Genomic DNA, 11,057 nt, shown 5'->3' with positions numbered 1-11,057 from the left:
TTTTCAAAAGCCAGTTTTACATTATCCTTTAGAAATGGTTGATCCTATTGAAAATAGCTGCTTTTGTCAAAATTCAGAATTCTTTGATGAATAGAAAGTTAAAAAAATGAAAATAATGTCATTTATTACTCACCCTCATGCCGTTCCACACCTGTAAGACCTTCGTTAATCTTCGGAACGCAAATTAAGATATTTTTGTTGAAATCCGGCTCAGTGAGGCCTCCATAGCCAGCAATGACATTTCCTCTCTCAAGATCCATTAATGTACTAAAAACATATTTAAATCAGTTCATGTGAGTACAGTGGTTCAATATTAATATTATAAAGCGACGAGAATATTTTTGGTGCGCCAAAAAAACAAAATAACGACTTTATATAGTGATGGCCGATTTCAAAACACCGCTTCATGAGGCTTCGGAGCGTTATGAATCTTTTGTGTCGAATCAGTGGTTCGGAGTGCCAAAGTCACGTGATTTCAGCAGTTTGGCGGTTTGACACGCGATCCGAATCATGATTAATTAATGGATTAATGGATCTTGAGAGAGGAAATGTCATTGCTGGCTATGCAGGCCTCACTGAGCCATCGGATTTCAACAAAAATATCTTAATTTGTGTTCCGAAGATCAACGAAGGTCTTATGGGTGTGGAACGACATGAGGGTGAGTAATTAATGACATAATTTTCATTTTTGGGTGAACTAACCCTTTAAAGTATTATTATTATTATTATTTTACAAGAAATCGTACTCGCACCAAACTTTTGAACAGTGTAAATGTACAGTTATAGATGATGTTTGTTTGCATGTGTGTGTATATGTATTTGCATAATTCAAACAGAATTTCTCAAATGCCACTCAAACTGCTTTTCACCACTTAAAAAGTGAGTCCAGCAAGATAAATCCACCTCCTGACTCCTGAGCTTTAGCACAGAGAGAAACTTCTATTAGGGCTACAGCATCTGAGCTATTGCTAGTAAAACCCAAACTAGATGCTGTACACTGAAGTATACGGTTATAAACAAGATTATAAAGTAAAATTTGTAACGATTGCCCAAAGTATTGCATTCTCAGAGTATGGAAATTGCTACCAATATTATGTCTGGACTTCAAAGAATGAGAGTAGAAATGGCTCACAATCATGGAAGCCATCTGTTTAAGAAGAGTTATTTAAAAAGAGAGAGAGAGAAGATGGTTTAGAGGAAGGGAGACGGGAGGGAGGAGGGTTATAAAGAGAGAGAGAGAGAGTTCGAATAAATCCTTACCACATAATGATTACGGCTCACAAGTCCTGCCTCTGAAATGGAGTGCAGAAGGAGCCGGGATTACAACTACAGTAATCTGAGAACCACAACTGCACTCTACAGCCACAGACGAGCACATCAACTCCAACAAAACATCAGGGGTCAGGGGAAATGAGGCACCTTCAACTACGGAAGGCAAGAAAATAAATACAAACTCAAGGGAATAAGAAGCTAAAATATCTGTTGGCCAACAATCAACAGCCTGCTAAAACAAGAAGCTCCACCTGTCGGCCTGCGCCACCTGTGTGCCCTTCCAACTGCCAGTTTTTGGAGTAATCCGTGGTGTCTTTTACTGGAATGAGGACTACACTGGAAAAACGAGGCGGAAACAAGTTAACAAGGTAAACGAAAGGTTACGATTTGTTCTTTCGACTGAATACATGGAATATTCCAACAGGAAATTCAAAATTCTATTTTACCGTTCTTTTTAACACAAAACGGCAAAGTTCTAAAAAAAAATCAATTGTGCTTTATATTCACTGATCTGTAAGCCTTACGTTTTTTCCATTTCATTTGGATGCAGATGAGATGCTGACAGACTTGGACCTGTCCAATGAAAGTTGAGACACATGTGTCCACCTAACCAGTGACTGTCCTGGACAAGGAGCTCTATGCGCGTCTGCACCAGGACACTTGTGGACAGCCATCTCCTTCCTCTCATTTCTCCTCTGGCATCCGCTCTCCCTCCATCTCTCCACGCCACCTCCTCTTTTCCTCCCCCCCCTCCCTCCATCCGTCCCACCCTCCCCTCACGGAAGATGATGTGACCTTCTGCCAAACTGCTAGAGACCATGCCACTGTCACAGTGGGCTGTTCTGTCTACACTGAAATAGAATCAAACAAGAGCCACGAGAGAGAGAGAAAGAAAGAAGGAGGGGGGGACGGGGGAAAAAAAAAGAAGAAGAAAAAAATCAGGACGAGTCACGGAGGAGAAAATGTGCTGTCGGGCGTCCGGGCTGGATGTGGTTTGCCAAAGCAGGTAACTGATCACCTTCACTTCTGGCAGGGATGTTGCTGGCGCACACATGTAGACACACTTTAAATGGGATTTTTGAAGTTGCGCACCTGTTAATTTGTGCTTTTAGTGATGTAACTGTTTTAATAGTAGATTTATTTAGGATTTGTGCGACTGCTGTGTGTGTGTGTGTTGTGAATCATCCTGAAAGTGCCTTACTGTGTTCGGACAGGGCTGTGAAACTGTGTCATCTCAAGCCGCTGCACCCACAGGTTGGATGCTTGTTGAAATTGTGAAGTTTTCTTTTACAAGTGTGGCCAAAACACACAAACCTGTAGGTTAAAACACACTGTTTCTGCAGTACGTTGCTCTATGGTTTTGCAGGTACTACAAGGATCAGTCACTTCTCACAGCAAATGGAGTGCGTTTCCTGTTAAAGTCGTTGTGCTGGAATGTTAAAGCGGCTAGAAATTGAATTCCGTTGAGAGGTGAACTGAGAGATCTTGGATAGGAAGCAATGACAGCTTTCAGTAATTACTGTTGGGAGCAGTTATTATAGAGCACACACTGACGCATTTGGGATTCGTCCCGCTGAAGCTGTGATAATGTGCCACTTTCGTAGTGAGAAGAGGGTGCTTCAAAAGAACAAGGTGGATAATGGAAAGAGAGGTATTTGGGATGGATAGAAAAAGACAAAAGGAGAAAGCTATCAGATCCAATCACAAGTAATCTTGTACAAAATGGTCAGGAAAAAGAGGAGGGAAAGTTATCAGGAAAATGGCAGTGGTGGGTGACAGTTTCAAAATTAGAAAGAGCCCAGCTGAATATTTGCTCCAGGGCAAATAGAAAAACATCGTCACAAACATAATTATAGCTCTTCGGTTGTCCGTCATATCGAGACATTTTTTAGGGAAACATTATTAAATAGTTAAACAGGTAGTAAAAAAATCAACTATTATTTTCAAATATATGCATGGAATTTGTCATTTATTGACATTTATCTGAAAAAATGAGAGATTTTGTAGAATGACCTGATTGCCCTTGCGTCCTCGTTCTCCTTCAGAGCAGTGCTATTAGAGTAATAAGCCTACTTTTTATCTGTAAGAATTATAACTGTTTTATGAACTGAGATATGACCTGATATATGAATTTACTTTTAACAGTATACTTCAATATGAAAAGTGTCTAGATTGAAGCTCATTGTATGTTGTAGTTATATTCGCTGAGAAATGTACAGAAGATCTGAGAGGGTTGGCACTGCATCAGTAGTGTGTACTATGAAGGACACAGTGTAGAAGTGTAGGACAGTTACGTCAAGTGGCCAACTGTTACGTCAAGACTATGAGGTGTTCTTTCTGCATTCAAGACTTAATTGCAGACTTTAGGCTGTATTTCAGCAGAGATGTCTATTTTTCAGGGTTTTTTTAATCAATCATGAACCACTTGCAGGTTACTAGATTTCTCAAGGTTAACCTGCTTTAAATGTGCAAAAATTATAACTTTAGCTTGTCACTGAGCCTTAAAGAGTCGCCTTATAGGGTGTATATTAGTGCCTCAATGGGGCAAATTAGTACCTTAATTTACTAATGTTCACCATTTAAGGGATAATTTGTGTTGCTTTGTACTATTTTCGCTTTGCACTATTTTAATTGTATGCAGTAACGCTATTTCATTGGCAATGCAAATGTAAAAAATGTAGCAAGAATAAGAATACAATTCTGTATTCCTCAATATCAAATAGCACTGAGAATACAAACACTAAACTCTTTATGAAAACCTGTAATAAATAAATAGCCTTAAACTGTCCCGAGATTTAATGCAAACTTTGAAAACGTGATAACTTATGGGGGAAAATTATAAACTTAAAGGGATAGTTCACCCAAAAATGAAAATTCTGTCATCATTTATTCACCCTCAAGTTATTCCAAACCTGTATGAGTTTCTTTCTTCTGCTGAACACAAAGGAAGATCTTTGGAAGAAAGTTTATAACCAGGCTGCTTTGGGGCACCATTGACTTTCATAGTAGGAAAAAAAATGACTATGGTGCCCCAGAACTGTTCAGTTTCCCCTAATCTTCAAAATACCTTCCTTTATGTTTATCAGAAGAAAGAAATGTATACAGGTTTGGAGTAAATTAAGTAAATAATGACAGAATTTTCATTTTTGGGTGAACTAACCCTTTAAGCAGTTTTATTATAGTGTTGGTTGCTTAAATTCGTTTTTAATTATAGAAAAAATACAGTTTGTTAGGATAGGACAATATTTGGCCGAGATACAACTATTTGAAAATCTGGATCTGAGGGTGCAAAAAAATCAAAATATTGAGAAAATCGTCTTTAAAGTTGTCCAAATGAAGTCCTTAGCAATGCATATCCACTCACAAAAATACATTTTTGATATATTTATGTTAGGAAATTTACAAAGTATCTTCATGGAACATGATCTTTACTTAATATCCTAATAATTTTTGGCATAAAAGAAAAATCAATAATTTTGACCCATACAATGTATTGTTGGCTATTGCTACAAATATACCCGCGCGACTTATGTCTGGTTTTGTGGTCCAGGGTCACAAATGTGTTTTTTGCTGAGTATCACATCTGATATACATCAGGCTTTTATAATATGATTTATGATAGAAGAATATGGAGCTCATACTCGAAGAAGCAAAAACACTTCAATTTTATTGAGAGGCCCAAGTGATCAAAATTATGAAATGCATATAAATATCAGTTGTCACTCTATATCTATGGTGATATTAATGCTTATTTTATTATTAAATCTCTGAAGTATTTAACGTGGGGGAAAAAGCATAAAATGCAATGCAATACAATGAAGACTGAGAGATGAACAAATAAACTTTCCTCAAAGGCCTGAGGTATCATATTTGATACATGATTTCTTTAAAAAATGATGTATAAAAAATGAATAATCAATAAAGTAACCTAAGTTGCTTTAGTCCGGTAAGTGTTCATCTTGAAATATTACTAACAATATAAAAGTTATTCTTATGTTTACTTTATAAAAACCAGTAAACATTCCATAGCAAAAAGACACGTGTACCACAACCTAAAAGGGGACGTTTTTATTATACTAAAAGGTCTATTACTTGCTGAAAAATATGAAGATGACAGAAGGGATGTACACAAGAAGATTGTAGACAACAGGTTTTTTAGCAAAGTTTTGATCATGTTGATAATTTATATGTTATAAGCTATAGTATTAGTGACTCACACAATCTTGAAAACATACAAAAATGATCTTTCCCAAAGAAGAGAGGTGATAGAGGAAGAGCTTGGGAAAGTTGAGCCAAGACATGGAGAGGGTGAGTGTGTGCTGGTTCTCAAATGCCCATGTGCGCTTCTATGTCAGAGAGTGTGTGTGTACGTCCACCCTGTTGTGTGGTGGACAAGTCAGTGCAGTGCGGAGCCAGCGAACCCTGGGATCAATGCATCTGTTCTCTGCTTACACAGAACACAAGCTGAACGTCCACTCGCCTTATCTGTCAACTCTCAGTACTCACAACACTAATCCCATCAGATTCTCTACATAAAAATAAGATTTCATCTAAACATAAATTACTTAAATATGATTTCATCTAAATCATTTCTTTCCAAACTGTTTAGTGAAACTGATATATATGCATGTCTGAACTAAGCATTGAATGCATTGACTTGAGAATGCTTTTAAATTAAAACAATTTTGATTCAACTTCATTTGAGGTAGCAAACAGGATGCAGAATTCAGATGCAATTCACATTTGAATGTAAAGTCGTGCGATTAAAATAAACTGAAATTCAAATAAATTCATGTCACTGTAATTTTTAAGTAGAAAAGCAAACTTTACCAAGACAAACTCTGAAGACATTTTTGAGAAAAAGTTCAAAAAGAATTTTGAATTTTGCAGGTTGATTGACATACAATAGAGATAAAGGGATGGATGGATGGATGGATGGATGGATGGATAGATAGGTTGGTTGGTTGGTTGGTTGGTTGGTTGGTTGGTTGGTTGGTTGGTTGATTGATTGACTGATTGATTGATTCTTCTTGAATTGAGTTTCTCACTGGCAAGCACCAATTACATTTTCTTTTTTCTTTAATATCAGTTGCATTTGCATTTAGTTGCAGACATTTATTCTCTATACAAAAGCAGAAGGATGACCGCTTGTTTCAGTTTTACTCTCAGCAACTGCATAACAACACCCAGACAAAGACTTACAAGACACTAGCACCACTTGTTTTCTTCAGAAAGTGTGTGTTTTTTTGTTGTTGAACAGAATGTAAGATTTTTTTCTGTGTGTAGCAGGGTGAGCAAACAGGTCAAATCAGCAGTCAAACAGACGTTTCTAAACAGATGTTGTCTTAATCTCCACTACGGCACGAACATTCAACTCACATCCACACCAAACACACACAATATTTGTTACACAGATGCACACAAAAATGTCTCACAAACACACCAGGTGAAAAATACACTTTAGTAGAGGTGGGACTGAAACATTTCAACAGTTGATGTGAGGAATTACATTACATTCATTATGTTGTCTAGGATCAGCTAATGCAACAGAACGACATTCAATCTTTGCACAGATACAGTGAATGAATTAGACTGGGGCAGTAGTGCTGTTCTTGCTGGCAGTATAATGAATTGATGTGGTTTTATGAAGATGACGCTGAAAGCCATAATGACAGTGCCGTAAATTCAATGACTGTTTGAGCTATGGCTGTTCACCCAAAAATTAAAATTCTGGCATCATTTATTCTACATCCCATCCTACCCAATATTTACTCATCCTCATGTAGTTTAAAGCCATTTCTTTTGTGAACCTTAACAGGAGATGTTCATGCTGCTCTTGAGTCTACACTCTAAAGAAAAATGGTTCTAAACAGTACCAAATTAGGGTTCTTCGGCTTGTAACAATAGCAGAACCTTTTTTTGGTGCTAAATCGGACAGTCTATCTGAATTGAATGGCTAAACTCCAGAAAACCAGAACTGGCTTTGACAGTTACAGATTTGAAAAACAAAAAGGCGGGAAAAAAGAACCCTAAACTCTAACACAAAGAACCATTTCAGCACGTAAAGAGTTCTTCAGGGTCATGCGGTTCTAAATAGAACAGTTACTACATGTAAAGAACCTTCAAAGAACCATCTTTTTTTAGAGTCTAGTTGACTTGTGTGCTATATTCCACATATTTGGAAATTGCATACAATAGCTTTTGTGGAACTGACCAAAACTAAAACCAGGAGTACCGGAAGTAATGCTAATGTTTCTTTTTGGGAGCTGTTCCTTTAAGACGGTTGCCTTGTCCAGTATTTTAAATGAGTGATTGGCTCTGCTCACACTGCTTGATGAGAGCTGTCTCTCAAGAACAACATCCAGTGCTGCATCACACCATACAGGACAATGCCTTGTCAGCAAGTTGTTACAGTATGTGTCGCCCAGAGCTGATCAGCTTAATGAAATGTTTGAATGACTTTAAACTGACTCCATCTGTGAGGAAAACTTGTTAACAACAGCAACATCACACACACTTAACAGCCATTCTCAAAATATTGCGACTTTCAGACTTTTTTATTATTATTATATTATGTCAAAAATGCAGCATGTGTTTTAACAATCACTTATGCTCAGAATAGCGTACTACCGTACAAAAATGCTAAATTAACTTTTTTTAATTCCAAGAATTAAATGTGCAATGTGAGGTCATGACTCATGAGATAAATGTAGTTTAATACTGTTTGAAACATTTCTGAAATAATTTTTTGTTACTATTTAAAAGTATACAGCATACAGTTTATGCTAGATAGGGTAGATAGATAGATAGATAGATAGATCTTTTTATATGAACTTGATTTAAAAAGGAGAGAGGTTAGTGATGCAAATGATTACAACCCAACATGATTACATGACAACCATGACACACCCGCTGTGGGACAGATGAAAAAGCAGAGCTTGCAAGATTGCTCCAAGGTCATGTAGGGGAAATTGTACATTTCTTAAACAACAAGCTCCCATGGCCACATAATCTGTCAATCAGTGTAATTCCTTTGAGAAACGGGCAGGAAATGAACATTTCTCCTTCAACTGCAGGTGGAAACGTGATTACGCACGTGTCTTTCAAAGTTCGGAAGCGGGGAACCTCCGTTGGCACGCTCAGGTGTTACTGTCAACAAAACACGTGCTTGTATTTGTATTCAGAATGCAATCCAAGTGCACCCTGTCCACTATAATGTCCTCTGGCAAAGAAGAAACACAACGCTGTAGGATGCAAAGAAAACAACAGCAAAAACCAAAGCTTATCCCTGCTCCCCTGCACTGCAGCATTAGACTCTTAGTGTGAATATTACATCTGTGATATGCAATATGTAACTTTTTACAAATGAATGCATTTGTAAATGTATATTTACAATTTGCATTTACAAAGTAGTTGTTTATTGTTCAGAGTTTGTTCAAATCAACCCTAAATTTTAATACTGTGCCTTGTTGGGGAGAGGAGTGCTATTACTTGTCATTGTGATCAAATTCATAATATTCAATTGACGGGCCAAAAATCCCCTAGACTAGACCCAAAAATGAAAATACTGTCATCATTTACTCACTCCCAAGTTGTTCCAAATCTGTATAAATTTCTTTGTTCTGCTAAACACAAAGGAAGATATTTTGAAGAAAGTGTGTAACCGGGCTGCTTTGGGGCACCATTGACTTCTATAGTCTAACCTGCATTTGTTACCTTTATGAGCTTTTTCTACCTGATCTAACCCTTAAATTTAGTTTTCATTGTATATCCTAATTTATTTAGCTTCATTTAATACGAACTTCACTGGTTCTTGTGGAAACTCAAACGTGCTGCGTAACACACGAGACTGAACCTCATTGGTTCTTGTGGAAGCTCAAAGGTCCTGCGTAACGAGAATGAACCTCATTGGTTCTTGCAGAAGCTCAAGCGTGCTGCATAACATACGAGAATGACCCTTATTGGTTCTTGTGGAAGCTCAAACGTGCTGTGTAACACATGAGAATGAACTTCATTGGTTCTTGAGGAAGCTCAAAAGGTTCTGCATAACATGACAATAAATCTCATTGGTTCTTGCTGAAGCTCAAACGTGCTGCGTAACACACGAGAACGAGCCTCATTGGTTCTTGCGGAAGGTCAAACGTGCTGCGTAACACATGAGAATGAACCTCACTGGTTCTTGAGGAAGCTCAAAAGGTTCTGCGTAACATAACAATAAACCTCATTGGTTCTTGCTGAAGCTCAAACGTGCCGCGTAACACAAGAATGAATTCATTAAAAATGTCTTAATTTGTGTTTCAAGGACGAACAAAAGTCTTGCGGGTTTGGAACGACATGAGGATGAGTAAATGATGATGGAATTTTCATTTTTTGTTGAAATAACCTTTTAAGTATAGTAGCATAAGGATATTTTTGTAAAATCAAGTAATTTTCACACTATGTGTACAGCTGTGTCCCTTCCCTGTGCAAGAGGTCACTGAAAGTTACTACGTTTTCAACACATGGCAGACTGAGGGGCGGATGGGTGTCAGTCCACAAGCCAGATTACAAAACAAAGTGGTATGTTTATACGCGGATTATTCTGTGCGAGTGGGTTTGTGGCAGTGCGAATTGGAGAAAGCGAGTGTTGTGCGTGAGCCGAGGGAAGCAGATACTCTGCTGTTAAAGCAGTCTGATGACATCTGGATGAGGGGAGATTCTGTGGCGGATGCCACAACCTCAGCTTAAGGCTGTCTTATCATGATCCCGCACTCCAAATAGCCCCCACACACACATATATGAACCTATGCACACAAAAAAACCCCAGTATGCTTTTGCTGCTCACCATAACGCAACATGCACTGGAGTTTAGCGTTAACAGTGGTGCCATATAAGATATATGGAGTCTACGACTACATGTGTCAAGTAAAATGGATCGTTGCCCCTGCAACACATTTTCAATTCCAGCGTAATCTGCTGCCTTTCAGATGTTATTACAGTTAAACAGCCTGGAAAAAATCCTCACTCTCACGCAAAAACAGACCAAAAAAAGAAAAAGAAAATCGGCTTGTTGTGCTAAGAAGGTTGACAGTGAGTGAGAAATGTGTTTGGGGGAAAGGATCTTGATGGATGGACTCTTTGCATCCTTCTAGGACTCTGGGTTAATAGAGATCTTTACAGAATGTCCTAGGCGCTGGTCCAGGACCAGATCTGTATCCTTTCTGATGGTCAAGATTAATGCTGATGAGAGAGAAGCAGTGTGAAGAATGTTGTAACCTTTGTTTCTTATATTTGGCCAAAATTTATATGATATATAATGAATGTATAAGGGGCAAGTGTATTTTTGATGCTGAAAACGGTCACTTTTTTTTTTCTTAGCTTATTTTTAGCACTTTCTTGCAGTTTTCGAAATGTGTAGTGTGTACAACAAAGCACCTGACCTTCTATTGGAAGTGTGATGAATCATACCCCCCCCTTCTTTTAATTACCCTTTTGCATTTTGCTGTTCATTAAAAGGTGTGACAAATTAATTTTTAGAAGTACAAATACTCCATGTGGCTTCTCAATGAAAAGCAGGTCATAAAAAATGCATGCATAATAATTAGAAAATGTTGTTTTGGTGGAGTAAGGCATGTCACACTGCAGGACACTTATGTGATTGTCATGTCACAGAACCCATGTATGAACTGATGATTCGTTATTTATTAGTTGATGTCATTAGTGTAATTAAGAGGAAAATAGATAGCCTCCATTTTTGTTAGTCTAAAATGCCAAAATAAACACTAAACAAGTTAGTCATGTTGTAG

The 11,057-nt window shown here is 37.7% G+C and overlaps 1 protein-coding gene across 1 annotated transcript in view; it reads left to right on the top strand.

The window, feature by feature from the left end:
• The first annotated feature begins 1,259 nt into the window (after positions 1–1,259).
• grin2ca (glutamate receptor, ionotropic, N-methyl D-aspartate 2Ca) overlaps positions 1,260–11,057 on the top strand; it is a 71,934-nt gene continuing 62,136 nt past the window's right edge. The window contains exons 1-2 of the mRNA XM_051884687.1: positions 1,260–1,640; positions 1,823–2,278. The gene's annotated coding sequence lies outside the window, so the exon portion shown is untranslated. The remainder of the gene's footprint in view (positions 1,641–1,822; positions 2,279–11,057) is intronic.

Source organism: Ctenopharyngodon idella, chromosome 3 (genome assembly GCF_019924925.1).
Source record: "Ctenopharyngodon idella isolate HZGC_01 chromosome 3, HZGC01, whole genome shotgun sequence".
Lineage (NCBI taxonomy): Eukaryota > Metazoa > Chordata > Actinopteri > Cypriniformes > Xenocyprididae > Ctenopharyngodon > Ctenopharyngodon idella.
Note: the sequence above shows the minus strand (reverse complement) of the source record. Positions and strands in the feature narration are given on the sequence as shown.